The following is a 23,153-nucleotide window of genomic DNA, read 5'->3' on the forward strand; positions in this document are numbered from 1 at the left end:
GTGCTGCTATTTTGTTTGCCCGCATGGAAAGAAACTGCAGTTTGTTCAGGCATATAAATGGGGAGCCTTGTAGAATCTTCAGGTTGCACCCGTCCATGTGTAACTCAAGCAGATTTGGGAAACCACATAGGTCTCGATCACGTAACAGTGTCACGTTGCTGCCACTTGTGATTAATTGCACAGCACTGCTCTTTCTACTACTGCGGCCAGGCCAAAAGTTAAACTCCACTCCAGGAGGAACATTTGTGTCAGACATGTTTAGACACGCCAGTGTTTTCAAAGAAAATATTGCTTCTGGTATACCGGGGAGCTTCGTGCTTGTCAGAGAAATTTTCTTAACAGAAGGAATGCGGCGAAACGCCTCCGGATGAACGGTCATAATAGGACATTGTGAAAATTCAAGATGCTGAATACTCGTCATGTGAGGAATGTCGTCGAAGGAGATGTTGCGGAAATTACAGCGGTACAAATTAACATGCCTAATATATATGGACGCGAGAACCCTTAAAAGAAGCGTGGGGAATGTGTCTAGAAAATCCATAATCCTAATAGCTGCATCGGTGGAGACGTCGAAAATGCCCCTGGGCATGGTGGTATTTGCGAGAACGCTAACAAAATCCGTGTCCGGGAATAAGTTGTGGTACGGGTCAGCAAAGCTGAGAACGTTGAAAATGCCGCTTTGGTTCACCCGGTTGCTGTCACACACGGCGACAGCTACCGGCGGGGGCATGCCGAATGTCACGTCAATTGTCATCTCCCGCACGAATATCTTCGCCATTTCCAAATAAGTCAGTGCATCGTTTACTTCCGACATCTCGATGCGATCGTAGCTAGTAGTTAAATTGCCAGGAAGATCGTCCCAATCGTCCCATTTCTTCAATCTTAGCTGTCGGAGGTGCAAGCAGACTGGGGCACAGCCCGGAGACACGGTGCGAAGGGTATCTTCTGAAACCAGTAGTTGCTCCGTTGTCGTTATTGGGGCAGTCAGGGGAGTAGACTCGTTATCCGTCGTGACAAGAATGTGACAAAGAGCGTGAAGATGGCCATTTTCAAAGCCCAGGTTGCAGTTCTTGATTTCTCGGGGTACTGTCGTCAGGTTCATGGTTTCCTCGCAGGGCAGATGGGCCGAGATTCCCTCGGTTGAGCATACCCAGGTCCACAAAAAGAACACATGCGTCGTCCAACGCATGGCAGTCTGGAACAGTTAGGAATGCAGGTATCAATATAAAAATAACTAAGGTTTTTGACGTCACGAGTACTGAATAAAATAAAAACGGGTGCGATTTCCTCCTCGTCAGATGTCGAAGCACTGTTCCTTTCAACCGCAAAAAATAAAAAGGTGATTTCGTTTTTCATGAAGGTGATTGCCAATTTTACTAAGTTTAACTGAGATTCTGCTCATACGCGTTTGTTGAAAGCGCAGCCCTCTGTTTCTCTGGAGCTAACATTTTCTTCAATATTTTAACCGCTACAATTTTCTTCAATATTTTAACCGTTAGCAAACAACCAAGGGTACCTGGCCTGTTGAAACTTGCCGTTCGTTGCCAGTACTTGCATGTTCCGTAAGAACGAAGTCGTACATTGAACTCTAGTATTATTGGAGTACCGCACCTTGTTGTGAAGTCCCACACAGTAAAGTACCCTATTTTAAGCAAGATCAGTAAGATCAACAATCTCATATAAAATATTTAAGGCTCTAACAAAATCAATGCACCTTTATTTCGTTTTTAAACATGAATTATTTCTCCCATAAGGATAGTTCGGAGTGATTGAAATGACACCAACGCTACAGTGTCTTTTAAGTCAACCCACTTTTAAACGTCTGAGGAATTTACGAGCACCGTTCAAAACGTGAACCAACCATACTTGACTCTGTGCCTAAGAAACATTGTCTTTTGTTCAGCATGTATTATACAATATACAACTACAACCGCAAAAACTATATTTGATACAGAGATATCCCCGATGCGGGTATGTAGCTGATATGTTGTGAATAGGTACGAATGAAATCATGCTATACGCGCCCCGTAAACACGTACAGATACAGCTGTCAGAACATTTACACGGCGGATTTTCGCTACCCCTGGGAAGGCTTTTTCTTACACGACTACATAGTTCAGGTGGCGTAACAAGAATGAGAAGTGCAATTTACTCACACCGTTGTACTGCACGACGATCGGCGACGAGGTATCCTGAGCAGCACCCCTCTGAGTTTCCTACCGCTATGAATGCAAGAGTTGACGCCATATCTCCTGTTTTATAGCGCAGGGAGCTCGGAGAGGAAAAGGATATAAAAGGGAAGTGACGAAAGGTTCCTTGCCTGCGTGGTGGGTGATATGAGCGCTTCTACCCGTCGTCAAAAATATTTTGTCTAGCCGTCAAAAATATTTTGTAAACGCTTTCCGCAAATTACAAGAAGCGCAGATCTGGTGTCACATTTGCCTATTTCCTGAATGGCTTATGCTGAAATGCCAAATCATTTGCAAATAATCAGAAGGCAAATATTCGGCTACACATTCGCTTTTATCGGCGCAGCCCTAGTGCTACGCAAGTTTTATCCCCTCTTTCCAGTGTTTTGTTATTGCTTGGCGCAGCGATTCGCCTGGGAGATCTTTCGTACCTGCAATTGGAAGCGTAATAAATCCAGCACACGTTCTTGTTGGGCGAGTAAAAGAAATTTCATCGACGAAAGCTGCAAACAAATATACTAGTGTGGATAATGCTACCACCAGCCGTGCGCCGAGCCAAAACGGTTCTCATGGCAAGATGATGAATATACGGAGCATATCGGCATAGTGTATGGTTGACGATGACCATAACCTGACTACTTAACTACGAGCGCTGTAATTCAAGGAAACATCATAAGAAAACGGCGTCGGTTTTGCGAAAGACTTACATGAGCCGTGACTCGAAGAATTCCTCATTGTTGACAATCGCATGCGGCTGTCACAAGAATTCCACGAATAGGGAAGCACGCGGGGAGAACGCGGGACGGCCCCTTGAGAAAAGCAAGAAACGTAACCTGAGGATACACGGTAACCTCAGCGGTAGATAACGATAAATCTTAGAAGTAGGGACAAGTAGGGGATTTTCTTCACCCACAAGGGGAAAAAATTATAATACGCTGTATTCGTTCGGTCTGCCGACGGATTGCTGGGAGAACACAAATTGAGGGGTATTTCATAAAGACGATGGCGCGAAGGTAGTAGGGGCGTATCATGTCTGTTTCGTGCATTATCAGGATTGAGGGCTTGCTTAGCATTGTATCAGTTCGTGGCACAGTACATTGGCCTTTGGGATCCTTAAGCCCCTTTCCTCTTTTTAGCACCGAAAGAGGGATGAGGAATTGAAGGAGTGAGTGAGAAAGACAAGACGTTGGAGAAATAGGAAGAAAAACGAAGAGGGTGATGCAAAGAAAGTTATAAATGGTGGAGCTGCAGGAGAGGAGGATGGCCGAAAAGAAAGAAGAGATAGAAAAATGAGGAGCGGCTCGGAATGGAATGTTAGAAAAAGTTTAGGCAAGCTTATTATAAAAAGATGATGAGAAAGAGAAAGGAGGATGGACGTTACGGGCCACGGCAGCATTGCCATCCTTTAATGACACTTGAAAGAGACGAATGCCGATACGCCGAAATTTTTACGCTTGAGAAAACAGGAACATTGCTGAAGGAGGTAAACAGTAGGTGTTTAACTGGTGGTTGTGTCATTTGAGTTCATTCTTTCTGTGATTTTCTGCCTTATTTATAAAAAGCATGCATACTGGAAATTATTTTAAAAAAGCACACACACCGGGAAACCTTTTGTGGTAAACTCCAGAAGAGGATTCAAGAAAAGAGCGGATGACCTATCCCTACATTTCACGATAAGCCACTCAGGTTTAGCAAACAAAATAGATATTATAAGCAAGTAGTACCACTACCAGGTTTGGGTTGACAAAAATTCCATTTCAGAATTTTGAACGAATACTGCTATGACTTTAGGATGGCAGAAACTATATTTCTACAATGTTGTTTGATTTTAAATTGAGCAATTAGTTTTACGGTATTCTTCTAGAACACTAGTCATACCGCGATAAGAATGTTGGGCCCTCTCTAAATTGATGGTTTTTCCAAAGGCTTGGAACCACTTATAGTAGTTTTAATCTTAATATTTCATATTACCTATTTGCTTACAGCTTACAAAATAGATATCCGTCAGTTACATGTGGCTGAAAAAATAACCCTCCGACGCATTTTAATGAAAAATAAATAAATTTTTGAAGAAACCTGGCGTTAAAGGACGCTATTTTGCTAGAATAATTTGATGTATAAGAAGGCCATTACAGCGGTAATGGCATCAGAAATTTGACTTATCATGGCACACACCGCTACCCTATGGCGAATGGGAAGACCCTCTCTACTACTGAAACGTGTAACCCCCTTACGTCGATGACTGGCCATTTGGTGAACTTTGCAATACATGAGCGCACATTACAAGCAGCGGCGAGTTCACGACGTAGATGGGCCACATCAGGAGACTACGTTGGGCGGCCGACAGCAAATGCCTTTCCCTCGTGCCTGCCTGACGGAGATGGAAAGAAGGCATACGCAGATCCCACTTAGAGTCACAGCAGAGCAAGTGTGCCTCAAATTCCACAGCGCCCGCCATCAAAAGCTTTATTTTTAGTGCATGGCACGCTCTTCGTGTATTCAGGGCTAATTTTTGAAATGCTCCTTACGTTACTTTGGTGTCTCTGGGTCGTATGAGCAGCTGAGGCGTTTTTATAAATCAATATTAGCCCTCCTTTGAGTAAGGCATTAGGGGGCCAAGCAGCCGCTTTGAGTGTTGATGCTAAAAATATTTGCCTATATTAAAAAAAGATTTTCCCAAATAAGAAGAAAAGCCACCACACCTGTGAAAGTTCCAAATGTTTGACATACGAGTGTCTATCCTGGCGTCTTGCGGCCCTTAGGAATATTGCTTCCATACATTGACTTGTTTTGGAAGGAAACAAGCTTATTCCGAAAACATGTTTTTTTTTTCTGCAGTTGAACGGCTATTAGGTAGCAGCAAATATGCATTTTGCTCGCGGTTTCCGCCACCGCTAATCTCTTGCGTCTGCATCACACCATTACTTTGAAGCGCAGCTTGAACAAGTCCGGAGCCAGCGGCTTTAACTAGTGAGTGTAACAACCGTACAACAGGGCGTTCATTAGCACCCGAGGCAGTTTTTAAATGTATAAATCCTCGTGCAAACGTCCGGGCACCTTTTTATTAAGCGGTGTCGATATTTTCCCGATGGCATGCAACTGTCGGAGACTTGTGCACGCACTAAGCACAATACGCGACCTCGCCGCGCGGAAACCAAATATGGTAATCGGCGCGGTTTGTTCGATGTCAAAGGCACTGAGCTCTTGAGCAGAAGGACGCCAGGTTGATCTCGGTGGCAGCGGCTGTTTCTGGCGGAGAAAAAAACGAAACGCACAATTGTGAAATCCCCGATTACGTTGAATACATCAATGTAGCATTATCAATAGTGCAGCTGTCAACCAAGATGCGCCGTATAGGACAGTTGTACATACATACATCTTAGCCGCTTAAAAGCTGCCCGTACGCACAACCGAGAAAATTGGAATGAAATATGAAGCAGTTGTCAAAGCTTCCGGTTTTGTCTACCATTATTAGAATGCACGAACATTCCGCATCGGCATCGTGGTTTCGGCTGCGAGCTCGCGTAATACTGAACTGCACCCGCGGTGCCCGGTTCGCTGCAAATTCCGGATCCATGTTCAAATAAAACGTGCTCAAATAAAAAAGAAAGCCGAGCCGATCTTCAGGTGTGCGCATTGAAGTTAGGGGCGTTCTAAAATTCGGTCCTTAGTTTGACAGTGTCCTTTTTGTTCTTAAAAAAACAAAAAGGGTGAGTAGAGGCAGTGTTTAACCTCACGTGGTATTACAAAAATGACTTGTCGTCTCACCTGTGAATCAGTAGCGCAAAATTGAACAAAAACGACTAAATAAACTCTGTAATGTAGAACGTCACTCAAACTGGCTCCGGCCGGTCTGGATACTTTTATTTATCGAGAAGCGTGTTATAGAGTCACCCACTTTCAGCTCATTGCTTTTTGGCCGCTTTTTTATTAACACAGAATTTTTTTCTTCACAGAGAGCGTTTTTACATCTCAAGGGCAGTGAAACCGGTATACTAATATTAGCCTCCAAGATTAATGCACAGAAAACATGGGTAACCAAGTCGTATATAATGATGCGGTCAATAGCGATTGGCAACTTGTTACAAAACCACACTTATTTATCTGATAAAAAAAAAACGTCAAATTGTTCGGAAAATCCCGCTTCAAAGCTATGCCAAAGAGGACGTAGTTGTAGCTCATCCCTCGCGCGCGATATCGCTTTCCGAATTGAAAATTCCGCCATTATTTTGCCAGTAGGGTCCTCACATAAAATCTCAAGCGAAATATACGTTTACGACGCAGATAACAGTAGATTTTTTGGGTTTTCAGCCTGCTAAATTAGCGTTTGTCGTCGTCATTGTAATAATCTCGGGAGGTAACCAGCGCTGCAGCAGCATCTGTGTCAGTTAGTAGATTACCCAAGAAATAACGCACGGTGCACGTTGTTTACGTGTTTATACCTATAAGGATTTCGAATATTGTGGGCGTGGGCTACGTATTCTTCTATTGTTTCCGTACGCAAACTGTTTCGTACGTGAAACTGAAACCGCCTACGTAAACAGATGCACGGAAGCCTAGCGCCATACTAAAGAGCGGAATAAAAATTGTAGATACGTCTATCTATTTTATCATGTGGGCTAAACAATGGCAATCATAATACGATTAGTGAGGATTTCGAAAGAGCGGCGTTCCAACTGGCCCGAGCAACTGAATGATAACCGCCGTTTCTCACGGTGTCACCAGGAGGCGAGCCCCATTTTGTCTTATTCCTCGTTTCCACCCAGTTTCATTGGAGTAATTGAACTTTATTTTTGGCTGGAATTTTTTGTTCGAGCAACTACTCCTATACCGCCCAGGTGGGGCTCAAAAAACACAGAATTAGGAGGGCTGGCTTCCTACTGTACTCATGCGGCGGTCTTTCTGCGCGGGTTCCTGTAAAACTCTTTATTAGTTCTGAATATACAGCTGTTCCTGAGCAAATATTACCCAATAATATAGCAAATAGTACCGTACCTTTCATTTTGTTTATCCTTTGCGAACTTTCTTTTGACCATTTGAGTTATATGTAAAAGAGATGCATTAACGTGCCAGCCACGTTAATACACCTCTTCTCTCTCCTGCCCGCCATTTGATGCCGTTCTCTTCCAGTGTTCATCTGCCCACGATAAACACTGTGGAGGTTTCCTAGGATCACTTCAATTTTCCGGTGTTTAACTACTCGGGCGTTATCTGAACGAAGTTTTGTTGCAACCTTTCAGCTTTAAATGGCGCTGGATGCCTACGACGTGTCGACCGTTTTTTTTTGCATTTTTTCAGTATTTGATTTGAGTATTTGATTTTTATTTCTTGCAAAAACCAAGGGCAGGCTCAGACGAAAGGCGGATGGTGCCTGACAGGGGCCTCAGCCACCCGATTTACAGCGTACATCATAACACGTCTGTTCACAAAGTTAAGCATAATAGCACAATCGTAATAGAGAAATACCACAAAGCAAAGTCATTACTAAATTTCCTATGTATTAGACAAAGGATAGGTCTAAAATTCACAGAAGGATCACACTGTACACATAAACACAATAATTGGTACGCATGAAGTTTCATCAGTTATACTACTATATCACAATCACGTATGAATGTATTTTTTATTGTAATTGTTATTAATTTCTACCTTTAGGGGAACATGTAGAAATATATTTCAAACCCTTAATCATATATCAGTATTTCAAGACTTTTGCTTAAGTAACACTTCTTCGACCTGTTTTTTAAACGTGACTTCACTGGCGTCGAAGTTTTTTTCTCCCGATTTGTTTAATATTTCAGTTGGCTGGTACAGAAAAGATTGCTCACCATAGTTCGTTCTTACTTTTGGAGTGTGCGTATTGTATGCCTGAGATGGTAGCCAGAAGATTTATTGTTAACTTGATTGTGGGTCTCTTGCTTATAAATGGTGTGCAGAACCTTCATGTAACAGATTTGGTCAGCTCGAAGCATTGAATATTCAGTAAATAAAGGACTTGTCCTCAAATCCACTGGTCCTGTCTGCCCTTCCAGTTCATCTGTTATTTTAAGCACCGCTTTGTTTTTTTACATGAACGTTTACTGGCAGAACTCACAATTTTGTTGCTGGTTTACGAGGGAGAAGTCGGCTGTTGTAGATGAATTCTAAACCTCTCCCCCAATATAGAACCGTTCTTCTGCTTGCCGCCAGTGTGAGAGTGCCTAGCGCCAACAGATTAGGCTCTAGACCATGCCGGTGCCTCATTCGCAGTTTCTGACCCGATGCCTACGTCACCAAACCTGAAATGGAACGGAACAAAGGAATGCTTTTATGTGCTGATTTCTTAAAAAATAACGTATCGTTGCTCGTCGAACAACATTTGAGAGAGCCACGAAGCGCAGTACATTTCAGTTAAAACAAAATTTTAATCAGCTTTCAGTTCCCTGTCAAATTGCCGCCGTGCGAATAAATTTGGCGGCGCGAACTGAAGCTAACAACACCACCAAGTGACGCCACCACAACCATTTCTACGCGAAGATAACATGGAGGCGCGGGTCACACTATTGACAAAAAAAATACTCAAACAGAAGGAGACCTAAACACGATAGACCTGCCTTTAAACATGGAGTCTACATAGCGTGAAACAAAACAAGGTGCTTCCGCAATTCCCAACATGAAAGTCTAAAACGTCTCCTGAATGCTTTAAAGGAGATCGTCTTTCTTCGTCTACATATACCAGAAAATATTGGCATGTCTCCTTGTTTGTGTATTTATTTGTCCCTCGATTCAACATGCCGGCCAAAAGGAATACTGAAACGAGTAGGTTATACAGGCACAACCTTTCCGAACCCGTAAATGAGTTACCATGTGTCATACTTGCCAACGTCTGTTGAGTGAAATGAAAACATTTCGCTTATCTGATAAGAAACATCAATACATAACACGTACTAAGCAGCGTCCGTTTACTTGAGAACATTTGTGCGCATATGTGTTATAGAAAGTAAAAACTACGAGTATAAAACAGTTTTTTGTCATTAGGTTTTTAACCATGAAAAAGCATTTGATTCGATAGATTATATTTTGCTAAATAAATTGAAGAGATATGGATTACGGGCGTGGCATGTAACCTTTTAAAAAGCTATTTGGCTCAAAGAAAGCAGTTTGCTCAAGTAAACTTCATTGCATCAGACATATCAGAGCTCAAACAAGGTGTCCCGCAAGGCTCCAAGTTAGGCCCGCTACTGTTTATAGTTTATGTAAATGACATCATAAATATAGAAGGTCCGCAGGAACTTGTAATGTATGCCGATGGCACTAACGTATTCTTCACGTCTGATAATATAATTGAACTTCACACAATGGTAAATGTTTTCTTGGAACAAATATCAAATTGGTTATTAGATATTAAAGTGCAACTTAACGCTACAAAGACAACTTACATGATATTTAGGCCGTACAATAAAAATGTCGAGGAAGAAATCCCGATTATATACAACGGGACCAAGTTAATCCGAGTGACAAAACAGAAGTTCTTAGGTGTTTGGTTTCAAGAACAACTTTCGTGGCATACGCATGTTGCTCACCTGTCCACCGAACTCTCTAAAAGTATAGGTCTCATATATAGAATCGGCAATTTGATACGACTATGGTTGAAACAAAACTTATATAATGCTCTCATTTATTCGAAACTATGCTACGGGATTTTGGTGGGGGGGACCACAACTAAAAGTAATTATAACAGGATCATTGTATTGCAAAAAAGAATTTCACATATATTTTAAATTATCATGGCTGTTACGCAGATTTGAGGACAGGTCCTTTATGTACTGAATATTCAATGCTTCGAGCTGACGAAATCTATAACATGAAGGTTCTGCACACCATTTATAAGCAAAAGACCCACAATCAAGTTAGCAAGAAATCTTCTGGCTACCATCTCAGCCATACAATACGGTACACTCCAAAAGTAAGAACAAACTATGGTGAGCAATCTTTCCTGTACCAGCCAACTGAAATATTAAATAAATTGGGAGAAAAAAACGTCGACGCCAGTGAATTCACGTTTAAAAAACAGGTCCAAGAAGTGTTACTTAAGCAAAACGCTTGCAATACTGATATATAATAAGGGTTTGAAATATATGTCTACATGTTCCTCATAAGGGTAGAAATTAAAAACAATTACAAACAAAAATACATTCATATGTAATTGTGATATAGTATTGTAACTGATGAAACTTCATGCGTACGAATTGGTGCGTTTATGTGTACACTGTGATCCTTCTGTGAATTTGAGACCTATGCTTTGTATAATACATAGGAAATGTAGTAAAAGTTTCGTTGATTGTGTTGAAGTGGTAATTTACAAGATAACCCTTTCATGCGTTAAGAATTACGTAGGACAGACGGTCCGCTGCCTGAATGACAGGTTGTGGGAGCATCATTATAACGTTAGGCTCGGTTTGGAGGGGAATCATAGCCGGCATTGTCGTTCGTGTAAACAGGCAGGTTGCACGCCACTGTTCGATACGTGTCTTGTTGTCGGCCGTCATGGTCATGCACTTACCCGAGAGATTATTGAGGCAGCGGTGATAATACGCGAAGGAGATAAGTGCATAAGTGCCCAGTCCATTCTGTTGTCAAAAATGAGATCACCTACTTGGGCACCCAGTTGTGAACTTTCCTTTAGATGATTGTGTAGTCTTATTTTCCTTGCCACTTGTTTCGATGTCTGCGTCAGTGGGGTTTTATCTGTTTTGTGCACGTGGCTGTGTTGCAGGTGCGGTATCTGCCATACCTTTGTGATAGAATGTATATTAATGTGCGCGTTTCTTTTCAATAAATTCAGTTGGAAGTCATCCTTCTTTGTAGTCTTCGTCTCGACCCTGGCCTTCTTTCGCGCTGTGTTTCTCATAACAACACCAATTCTGCTCGTGGGTCAGAAGTGATACTTCTACATGCAATTGAAAATGATTTAGCACGATACAAAATTTCACACACAAAAGGTAATATCCATAATTACACGTGAAAAAGTTTATGTACAAAACAGAAGCAAGGGCTCATATACAAAGCAAGAGCTTAAAGTAAGAACTTTATGTGAAGGGCAGCAAAGGACATTGTGTGAAGTTCTTCGTACAAAGGACCATTTAGGTGTTTCGGCAAACGGCATTTCAATATAGCAAAACTAGTTTTTTTTACATTGTGGAATCTAAAGGTAGTGGTCGCTCAAAGGCATATGGTGGTTTGTATGAGATGATCATTGTAATTGTTCATTTCTATTGTTTTCTTTAAAATATTCAAACTTAAAATGAAAAATTGTGTCTACGGAGGCTATTTTATGTAGCGTGTATATTGAGCATCGGGAGCGTCATATGATACCCTACCGATATTCTTGGGTTTCTTCTGCAGGATTGGAATTTTTAAATACTTGTATGGTGATGGCCCCCAAAACAAGAGAAGAGCGGCTTAGATGGGATAAAACAAGGAACTGTAAAGGGGTAATTCAGTTTGAAAGAGTAAAATTTTACTGTACAACGAGGAATAGCGACAAATCTAGGAAGCTCGATATACTTTTTTACAAATATCTGCGTTGCAATACAGTGTAGGCATAGAGATTATACCTAGCGGTACATATGACTCTACGTACTGAGTAACTGAGTAAGAGGGTCCAGAAGTAATACTGGCTGACCTTTCGGTTTCAACAGCAAACCTTTGTTTTCTGTTTGCTTTTACCTAACGAATTTACGCGGTATCACAGTTCAGACGAATAAATGGATTTCTTTAGGCTAGCGGGTATGTGTGCCATAGCATTTGAGGATAAAAAAAAAGGCTGGTGTGACACACATGAATAATATATTTTGCCAGCTTCCTGATGTCACAGATGACATTTATGTAGACACTGAACAGTTACTGCTGGAGTAAACTGCCCTGGGGTACGCCAAATTTTGTTTGGACGCAATCTGAAGGCCCGTACGTAATAGTGACATCATGCAATTGGGAGCTAAATATGATTGGTTAGATTAAAACCCCGTCCACGAGCGCCATATAGTCCGAGTTTCGCAAAAAAGAACTTCGTGATTCTCGCTCAGAGGGAAACGCAGTTAGTCCAGAAGGCATTTGATGGTAATGGCCATCCGTGCTCTCTCCCCCAGTCACCTCCGCTAAGTGAAGCGGGAGTGTGTGAGCAGCTCACCCATTTCTCATAGCTAGTGTTAGGATGGGGTTGGAAATCGCGGGCACAACCGTACCGGGTGGGGGCAGAATGTGCTGGTGGCGGGGTATAGGTTGGGATACATGACACGGAGAAGGTTTTTATGGGGGCAAGAATTAGTTTGCAGTCTGCGAAAGGTTTCGGATTCGTATCGGGAGAGGTGTGGCTATTGGCGGTGCCCATTTTCTGGTGACACCCGGGAAAAACGTTTTACGCAGATACACAAAAACAACAACGCGATTGGCAGCGTTCCAACCAATAACGGTTTTTAAAAGCACCGAATAACTAATGCAACACAGCTGTTCTTGTTAGCACCGCAAAATAAACCACAAAACGCGGCAATCACCAAAATGCTAGCTCAATTCAGAATCCTGTTTCTCGGAAATATTTCTCAAAGACCTTCACCAATCGTTCCAAGACGTTTCACAGGAACTTTTGTACTGGTAATTTCATCCCGCCAAACAGAACACAAGGCTATTCAGCAGAGCTCCTATGTTCTCTTCGTGGTGTAGTATGTCATGAAAGAAAAAGCTAAGTTTGCGTGGTTATCGTCGATTCTTGAAAAAGTAGCTTGTTTGGTCCAATCACCATTAGAGATAATTAAAGAAAATTTACATTGCAATTTATTTAAAACCATCCAAGTAGTCATGCTTGTCAACTTCCTTCTCCTCGTATATCGAACCCAACTACAAGAATTAGGACGTTATCCTTCCCTTTGTAATATACGGCTACCATACCGGGGTTCAAAGTGCCACAGGATTTTACTGTTTTTTCTTGTTTGTAGCCGACACTCCTGTTCCGTTCTGTGGTCCTCTTTCTTTTCCTGCCAGGTGTCTAGAACTGACAAGGCACCGGATGAAGTTGTTTCCCGGATGGCGTACTGCCGGAAGCTCGCCCGATAGAGCACCGTATCCTGCCAGAACGACCGGAAATCACGCTATGACGCAGCTCACCGAGATGTCTCCTTTCAACCTGGAGCTCAAGTGCTGCCTTCGACACCTCTCCGTGCTCCTCGACTGTGCGAAACGTTTATGCCACGCTTCATTGGCCCCGACATAGCTACCACCACGCCCGCAACGGCGTTCAGATTGTGCATGGGTCACGTATGAAGCCGTTTGTCTACCGTTCTCTATTCCCTTGAGTTTCGGCCAGGTTGGCCGCCTCACTTACCGGGGGGAAATAGTGTGAGCACAGTCTTGCAGTCTTACAGGATATAATGTTTTGAACTGGTAAATGTCACCATAAGGGGCACCAGCCAGGAACACTCCCATTACTTGTTCCGTCTTTATTCACGCACCGCCCACAATCATCCTCTCGCCAATGGGCGCGATCATTCTTAGCCTCTGCTTCGGTTGGTGTCACACCAAGTCGGTCACACCGTTGCCCTGCAAACAATGATTAACCACGACCCCTGGTCCACGTCTCTTATATAAAGTATATTTATAGTAGTTCAGATGTAAAAGGCACAATTAATTAAGTGTGAAGGCACAAAAATCAGCTGTTACTGTTTGAATTTCTTCTATTTTCGTTGATGTTTAAATACTGAGTTGTGTATATGTGTACGGAGTACTGCGTTATTGCGCTTGGTGTATACATATCAGTTAATGGGTACCTTGGGGAATGTAACGGTCAATATTGTTTTTTCACACATCTGCAAAACTAACTGGTGTCATTAGTATATATAACTACAGAAAAAGTGTCACCGAAAGGTACCAAAGCTGCACTGGGAGTGGCACACACCGTCAAACACCCGGCTGCCTAAGCAAAAAAAAACATTGTGGAAGATAATTAAGTTTTACTTTAAGTGCGAAGGATTGCGAAGGTAAGGAGCAGATGGAGAGAGAGAGAGAGAGAACTCTTTAATGTGGGCTGGAGAGGTCAGCTCTGCTAGCGGCAGTGCTGCTACGCCAGATGGGTGTGATTACAATGCAGTGAAGTGAATGTGAGTAATCGGCAAGGTAAGAATTGGCAAGAAAGCAAAAGGTAAATAAAAATTGGCACGCAATGAAATGCAAAAAAAAACTCTAAATTAAGTTAAGTACAAAAAGATAGAGTGAATGGAGCCCAGGAAGCGCAGAGCGCCTAACAACAAAATGAGTCAAAACGTACATGACGAAGCCAACGCGTACAGATGTAGTCATGCGCACATTGGAAGAATTACAAAGTTTTGTCTAGTCAAGAATCTCACAAAAACGCAGAATTTTCGTCCCTAAAGATGAGTCATTGTTGTTGGCCCAGGGTCCAAGAAAGTCACAAAATTGAAAGCTTGCTCCACATCGTACACGAGACAGGAAGCTCGCCGCTTTTACTCACGCAGAAAAAAAACGCGGGCATATACACAACAAGTGCTGCGTAGTCTTGCGCACAGCGCGCATGGGGCACAGTGGTGAATCCGCCCACCCTATCTTGAACTTGAAGCACCGGGTGTAAGCCACGTTGAGACGCAAACAATGCAGTGCACATTCAGAAGCTTTGGTTACGTCGGGTGGAACACGGAATTTACAGAGAGGGTCAATTCCATGCAGAGGTGGATGTGCGCTGCGAGGGTGCTGCCACTTCAAAATTTTGTCACTTCAACCAGTTTGAGAGATAAGAGCACAACCATAATCTCGAGAGAAAGGAAGCTGTGTCGTGTTACGCAGAAAGTGGCCAGCGCTGGCGGCTCCATCATATATAGTATTTTCTTCTATACAAGAAAGCAGATAGCAGTGGTCCCGTAAGATTTACCGTGTCCAGGCAGCCTGCTGGCATCCCGAAAGCCGCTATGTGGCAGGAAGCGTCGTCATAATACGTTGGTCATGTGCCTTAGCATACACACACAAAAAAAAACAGAGGATCGGCCTGCGCAGTGACAACATGCAGTGCAAGGGGCATCCTTTCTTTGTTATTTCCCCGCACGGGGCACCTTGAGTATTCATGGTGACGGTGAGCAGCGACACCGCGGACCCCGAGTTCCCATACATAATGAAGAAATGTAGCGCAGCAGAAACACAAGAGACGGATAGAATACACACGAACTAGCGCTCACTTCCAACTGATTCTTTATTCACAAGACGGCAAATATATATGCTTAGCCTTAGCAGACAAAAAAACGTAGGAAACAAAAACAAAAGAACAACAACAACAAAAAAATGCTGACAAAGAAAGATCGAGTACACCCAACACGCGCCAAACATCTTCACAATCACAGTTGCCTGTCGCGTATAGCATCACATTGCAGAAAATGTAATTCACGCTCAGGTAACGCCACCGATGGTTTTCTAACACATTCGTTTTTTTTCCCGCGCCATCTGAGCTGCCTCACTGATTAAGCGCGCATGCTTGTCCTTCATTATCTCAACAACTGTAGTGCTAGAGAAGTGCGCAGTGCAATCCCTACACGTGCTGACATGCTGTGCCAAAAACCTTCCTTTCCATTGCGCACCTTATTGGCATGCTCGTGTAGACGCTCATTGAGACATCTGCCAGTCTGTCCCACGTAGCTCGCGGCGCACGCCAAAGGAATTCTATAAACTACATTTTTAACACATTCTACGAACTGTGTGCTGTGTTTGACAGTGCATTGAACCCCACGTCGCTTAACGGGACAGGTGCTACTGGCGACGTGGGGTCCAATGCACTGTCAAACACAGCACACAGTTCGTAGAATGTGTAAAAATGTAGTTTATAGAATTCCTTTGGCGTGCGCCGCAAGCTACGTGGGACAGACTGGCAGATGTCTCAATGAGCGTCTACACGAGCATGCCAATAAGGTGCGCAATGGAAAGGAAGGTTTTTGGCACAGCATGTCAGCACGTGTAGGGATTGCACTGCGCACTTCTCTAGCACTACAGTTGTTGAGATAATGAAGGACAAGCATGCGCACTTAATCAGTGAGGCATCTCAGATGGCGCGGGAAAAAAACGAGTGTGTTAGCAAACCATCGGTGGCGTTACCTGAGCGTGAATTACATTTTCTGCAATGTGATGCTATACGCGACAGGCCACTGTGATTGTGAAGATGTTTGGCGCGTGTTGTGTGTACTCGATCTTTCTTTGTCAGCATTTTTTTGTTGTTGTTTTGTTTTTGTTTCCTACGTTTTTTTTTGTCTGCTAAGGCTAAGCATATATATTTGCGTCTTGTGAATTAAGAATCAGTTGGAAGTGAGCGCTCGTCCGTGTGTATTCTATCCGTCTGTTGTGTTTCTGCTGCGCTACATTTCTTCACTATGAATTACCAACTAGCCCAGTCTACGTCTTTACTCCCATACATAAGCCGTGTCAAACCGTGGCGAGGTGTTGAAAGGTGAAGGGCAGAAGCCGTGAACGGTGGCCCTCAGAGCCTTGGTCAAGCTCCAACCGATGGGCTCCCTGCCTGTCTACCAGGCAGGGCGCTCCGGGACCTCTTGGACTACCAGGGTAAGGTCAAAGGAGAAAGTACCCCCGTCTCCCTGCTTTTATACTATGCCGTATGGTACTTTCAAACCCCCCCCCCCCCCCAACCGTGATCGGCCCCCTAAAAAGGGCCGCACCGAAGTTTTGTTTCCCCTGTTGCCATCTTTGACATTTCCTGAACCAGGTCATTATTCTAGATTTCTTGTCATGGAGTCCCTCAATCAAACCCACCCTCTTGAATCTCAGTCAGTCTTCTTGATCGCCAATTATCTTGAAGCCATAATAGAAAATCGTATAAGTGCAAAAAAGAAAGGTCTGGTGAACTCCTAATCAAAATAAATGACAAGATTAGTCTGCAAAGCTTCTAGGTCAGACTAGAACGGCTGATCTCGACATCGGGGTCACACTCCATCGAAGCATGAACAGCTCGCAGGGTGTGATATCCGAGACAGATCTGAACAAAACGGATACGGATCTCCTTGCCGGCTTGAAGGATCAGGGCGTCACTGCCGTGAGACGCATCACTATTTGCAGAGACAAGGAGATTCCCACTAAGCACATTATCTTGACTTTGGACCGCGCAGTTTTTCCACAACACATAAATGCAGGTTTTATCCGTTGCTCCATCCGTCCGTACATCCCGAACCCGGGGTGCTGTTTTCTATGCAAGCGGTTCGGGCATGGTACAAACTGTTGCCGTGGCCGAACGACATGTGCGAAATGCTCGGCGCATGAAAATCCGAGCGACAATTGTCCGATACCCTGTCTTGTGTGAACTGCGGCGGGCCGCATGCAGCGTACTCCCGCTAGTGTGAAAAATTTCAACTGGAGAAAGAGATAATCAACATCAAGGTAACTGAGAACATCACCTTCCCGGAGGCGCGAAAGAGATTCGCCTCTTTCCCCCTGGGGAGGTACGCTGACGCATCTCGGCGGGGGGCGGAGTGGCATCTGGTGTCCACAGGGACCCAGTTCAGCGGATATGACCTGGTCCCACCCCCGCCCCCCGCTGGGTTGCCTCACGCAGCCCAACCCGGCACCATGCCGCTTGCTGAGGTAGCAGCGGTTGTGGTACAAACCACTTCTGTTGGGACCATAGCCGCTCCCGCCTCTACCTCCCCGTCCTCCAGTGCGTTGGAGGGTGCCGTGGGGATGGACACCACAGGCCCTGCATCGGCTCCCACCGCCACCTCACCGCCCGTGCCACCTCTGGCGCCCCGATGGTGGCGGCTCAAACGAAGGGTTCCCGAAAGGGGGCCAAGTCCGGGGGGCCCGGTTCGACGGGCATTCCCCGGACATCTGAGGACGAGATGGATGTCACGCCGTTCTTGCCTGCAACGCACCGCAAGGAGCGGCTTCCGACGGCCAAGCCAGCGGAAAGGCCTAAAAAGCCCAATCCAAGAGTAACTGCCCCGCAAGACGACACATGAACACACACGAACACACACACTCCAGTCATTCTTCAATTTAAATAATGGGAACAGAAAACATCATCCAATGGAAATGCAGAGGCCTCCTTAAAAATCTTGACGATGTATATGAGATTCTCAACGCCACTCAGCCAAGCATCATGTGTCTCCAGGAAACCCACCTCAATTCTAAACAAACCAATTTCTTAAATAGGTACATCGTATTCAGAAAGGACAGGGTTGGCTGCACCCACTCTTCAAGAGGTGTGGCCATTATCGCCCGGAAATTATTAGCATGCCACACTCTCTCTTTAAACACTGTCCTCGAGGCTGTAGCGATTCGAACAACAATATTTAACAGGATGATAACGGTATGCTCCATTTACATCTCTCCTGACTTTGCACTGCTGAGCTTTGATTTCGAGGCACTGCTTGATTAGCTGCCCGAGCCATACATACTAACAGGCGACCTTAATCCGCACAACTCACTTTGGGGCTCCTCCAGAACGGATGCCCGAGGTCGCCTGATATAAAAGTTTCTCACATCCTCTGGAGCATGCCAGTAAAGATGGTTTCCCCGAAGTCCGGTGTCGATCAGGAACCCAATCGCCCGGGCTCCGGTTGATCTGGCAGGAGGCTGGCACGGCGATGGTGTTGAAGTTCTTGGAGATGACGGTCGAATTGACGAACTTGAGGCGTTGAGGTTGATCAAGTGAAACGGAAGTTTATATAGAGCTATTTACAGTAGGAAAACTGGGTACATGAGTAATGAAATGAAAAACTTCAAACTGCAGCTAGACGCTAGCTCTGAGTGCGCACAAATTACTCGAGCTCCTCAACTTCGTCTAACTCTTCCTACTCTCGGAGCGTACACAAACGGCTCGAGAAGCCACGGCCGAGGCTCTGTGTCGCCGCAAGATCCGTCTAGTTGCCCGGTACGGAACTGCACCCTACACCTCCGACGCGATCTTAACCTCGACTAGGGGGCTCCCAACTCCCAACCTAGCGTTAACGGTCGAGACTCCTTGTCCCGCCTGGAACTGCCAGCTCAGCGCTCAGACAAGAACCCTTTCAAACGGCCAAGTTCGGCCTTATAAAACATCGAGATCGCCCTCTCTCGGGAACTCCCCTGTAGCGTTCGTACACGCGTATGGGAGTGCCCGAATTCACGTAGACAGCTGCCACTCAGCACGCCACGGAATATTCGTTGAGGCGCCGCCACCTTCGGGTCCCCGGCACGCCCGCAGACGAGCAGGTTCGAGCGACCCCGCGAGGTGAAAGCGAAAGACGGCGACAGTGCGTCATGCTGACCCGGGCGCGACAACAATGGAGACACGCCGGGAATCCCACCACCTCCGCCCGTCGAGCAGACGTTCCTGGAATCCGGCGGCGCTGTTTGCTTTCTCAATGGGGGATTATCCTTGAGGTATGCGATGGACCAGACGATCCGTCTCCCGGGCACGCCGTGACGAATTGGCGGCGGTTGCAGCGCAGTGTTGGCAGTGCTACGTCGCTAGACAGAGTGGCGGGTTCCCATGCGCAGCCCGGGCGCCCGGCCGCTAATCTCATAAGTGGACCTTACAACTCCCCCCTTTAAGAGGGTTACTGGACCTCTTGGTTCAGTCAATCTGAAAAGAATTTAAAAGGGCCACTCGTTTCATCTCTCCTTCAGCAATAACAGCGGAACAAACAAACCAACAAAAAAAAAACACGTGGAAGGAGCTATGTATAACCACAAATGAGCCCCCTTCTATTTCTGCAGCTGATCCGAACTCCCTGTCGCCTAAACTACAAACACAACCTATTCACTAGCCGTAAACAGGACGGAATACTCTAGCAAACCGGAAACACACCAACAAAACGCTAAAAACACTAAGTGCGGGTAAAAAGAAATTGGGTAGTGTCTCAGGAGCGCGTAAACACCACGAACAACGAGACAACTCAACCTAAAACACTTATGCGCGCTATAACCTCAAACACGCACAAGCATTCCGGCATTCGACAACAATAACAAAAGGAATAAGGACTGCCAAAGAACCCGGGCAATTTTGCAGTCAACAAAAATAAAACGTTAATAAAGTTTGCATTGCCACTATGCGGACGCGCGCAGATGTCCTCCTTGACGGCGTAGCCTGATAACGTTCCTTCAAGAATGTTCGGCTCTGCTGTCGCTCACTTGCGGTGCACCGAAAGTTCAGTTCGGTGCGCGGATCGATCAATTCGGTGCACGGATCGAGCACTCAAGGCCTCTCGTCGCGCACAACCGTGGCACACACACACACACACACACACACACACACACACACACACACACACACACACACACACACACACACACACACACACACACACACACACACACACACACACACACACCACCAACGAAAAAGGACGGGTGAACGGGAACGTTCACGTCCGTCGTGGCGGTGTTAAGGCTGGGAGGCCATTCAATGGTGGCCCCCCCAAGCAACATTGTGAAGGCGCGACAGAGCGTCCGCGTTTGCGTTCTTTGAACCCTTCATGTGAGGAACCACAACGTTGTAGCGTTGCAAGACTAATTCCCACCTTGACAATTTAGCCCTAAGGTGCGTACAGGTCGTCAGGTAGGACAGAGGGTTATGGTCAGACTCGACATTGACTTCTGCCCCCAAAACCCAATAATCAAACTTTTTCAACGCCCAAATAATGATGGCAAACGCCTCGCGCTCGATGGTTGACCAGCGGGTTTCAGTTGTAGTGAAAGGATGGCTGTGCAAACGCAATGGGCTTTTCGCGGCCCTCTTTCTCCATTTGCGCCAGACACCCTCCAGCTCCGATCTCCGACGCGTCGGTAAACAGCCAGTAGGGTTGCTGCAGGTGAGGGGTATGAAGCGCCGTGGCTGAACAAAGTGACTCCTTTAGCTGCTGGAATGCTCGCTCGGCGTCGCTGCCCCAAGAGATCGGGTTCGTTACACTTCGCTTCGTCATGGGGGTTAGCGGTTTGGCTATTTCGGCGTAGTCCCTGACGTATTCTGGGTAATAATCGCAAAGGCCGAGGAGACTTCGAAGCTACTTTTTAGTAGTGGGTTGTGCTAGGCCTCTGATCGCGGCCAGCTTCTCTGGGTCAGGCTCGTGCGTTCCACTACCCACCATATGGCCTAGGTACTTAATGTGACCTTGCGCAACCTGGCACTTCTCTACGCTCGCCTTCAGCTTCGCGCCGCGTAAAAGGCCAAGGATGGCATCCACGTGGCCAAGGTGCTCTTCCCATGAAGAGGAAAAGATGGTGATGTCATCCATGGCGTAAGCCCGGTATTTGGCGAGCAGCGTATTCATCATCCTCTGAAATGTCGCCGCCGCATTTTTCAAACCAAAAGGCATGATGCGCCACGCGTACTGCCCGTCGTGCGTGACGAAGGCGGTTAGGGGCTGGCTCTGAGGGGCTACGGGTACCTACCAGTAGCCTCTCCGCAAGTCTATAACTGTGATAAAACTCGCCTTTCCTACTTTCAAGAACAACTCCTGCGGTGGCGTCATAGGAAATGCATCGGCGCGAGTCACGGCATTTAGTCTGTGGTAGTCAATACACATTCTCCACGACCCATCTTCCTTTCCGATGCAAACGTCCGGGTGAGCATGCTCACTTTCCACTGGGTAAATGAGGCCCAATTCTAACTGTTCGTCTACCTGGTGGGTGACTTCTTTCCTGAGCAGCTCCGGAACGCGATAAGGAAAAGGCCACTTTGGCTCATAACTTCCCTGCAGCTAGATTCGGTGTTACCCCACCGGGGCGAGTCCTGGCGTTTCATCGAACAGGTCGGCGAGTGTTGCAAATACGCTTGCAATCTCAGAACCCTCTCGCTCACTTAAGTGTGACAACTTCTCGATCGGGAATGGGAGGGTACTTCAACACGGCGGCATAAAGCGCGGGGCGCGCTCTACGTCCCCAAACTCGCTATCTTCATCAAACACTACCACCATGTGACTGACGCGACAGTAGTAAGGCCGCAGGCGGTTCGCGTGCACCACCGAAGTTCTCTTTTCCCCCATGTCGAGACGGCATGAATGCTGCCTCTCCTGTGCGACAACCGTGAATCGGCCCAACCATCTCGGGGCCGTCTTACGTTTACCCTCCGTGTCGAACAAAATGACCTGTTCCTCAACGCTGAACGTTTTGTTACGCGCGGTTCTATTGTACGCCTGCGCGTAGCTGCCCAGGCGCGCGCGCGCCGTGAGCCCCGCCACTTCCGCCGCTACCTCTAGCTGCTCGCGCAGCTGCCTTAGGTATTTCGCTGGCTCCTCTTTTAATGTGACCGGTACGGGCAGTTCCCCTGCCCAACTGTGCTGGAGGATCGCCAGCGGTCCTGTGGGGTTCCTGCCATATAGCATGCGAAACGGGGTGACTCCGGTTGTGTCGTGCGGAACCTCTTGGTAGGCCTACAACACGAACGGTACTAGTCTATCCCAGTTCCTTGGATCCTTCTCGATGACGTGAAACTGCATGTTCTTAAGTACCCTATTCCAACGCTCTACCGTGCTCTCCGGGTGTTCCGGTGTCGAGAAGCGTGGTGCGCAGCCAAACCTTTCCAAAAAGCTTTGTGTCAGTTGGGACGTGAAGTTAGTACCCTGGTCAGAGCATATTACCTCAGGGAAGCCAGTCCTGCTGAAAATTGTCAGAAGAGCCTCGCACGTTGCTTTCTCCGTAAGTGACCGAAAGCACACGACTTCGGACCAGCGTGTGCAGAGGTCCACCAGACAAAGCGCATACTGGTGGCCCCGACCCAACAGTACGTCCAGGGGACCGAGGATGTCCACGTTTACTATCTGGAATGGGTGGTCGGGCCTTGTTAGGGGAACAATAGCAACCCGGTCACTGAGCCGTCTATCTGCCCGGATTTGGCAGCCATGACATGTTTGGCAGTGATTGGATACGTCTGCCTCTAGGCCGGGCCAGAAAAAGCTATATTTTGTCCTAGCCTTCGTCTTTTTTGGGGCCTAAATGGCCTCCCCATAGTGA

The 23,153-nt window shown here is 46.0% G+C and overlaps 1 long non-coding RNA gene across 1 annotated transcript; it reads right to left on the minus strand.

The window, feature by feature from the left end:
* Positions 1-786: 786 nt before the first annotated feature.
* Positions 787-2,224, minus strand: LOC144177965 (uncharacterized). The gene is made up of 2 exons (XR_013323893.1): positions 2,157-2,224; positions 787-1,195 (listed from the first exon to the last, which is right to left on the minus strand). It is a non-coding gene; the product is annotated as an uncharacterized LOC144177965 (long non-coding RNA).
* Between the last annotated feature and the right edge of the window lie 20,929 nt (positions 2,225-23,153).

The sequence above is a fragment of the Haemaphysalis longicornis genome, unplaced genomic scaffold (genome assembly GCF_048455015.1).
Source record: "Haemaphysalis longicornis isolate Haplotype H1 unplaced genomic scaffold, Haemaphysalis longicornis Haplotype H1 scaffold_35, whole genome shotgun sequence".
Lineage (NCBI taxonomy): Eukaryota > Metazoa > Arthropoda > Arachnida > Ixodida > Ixodidae > Haemaphysalis > Haemaphysalis longicornis.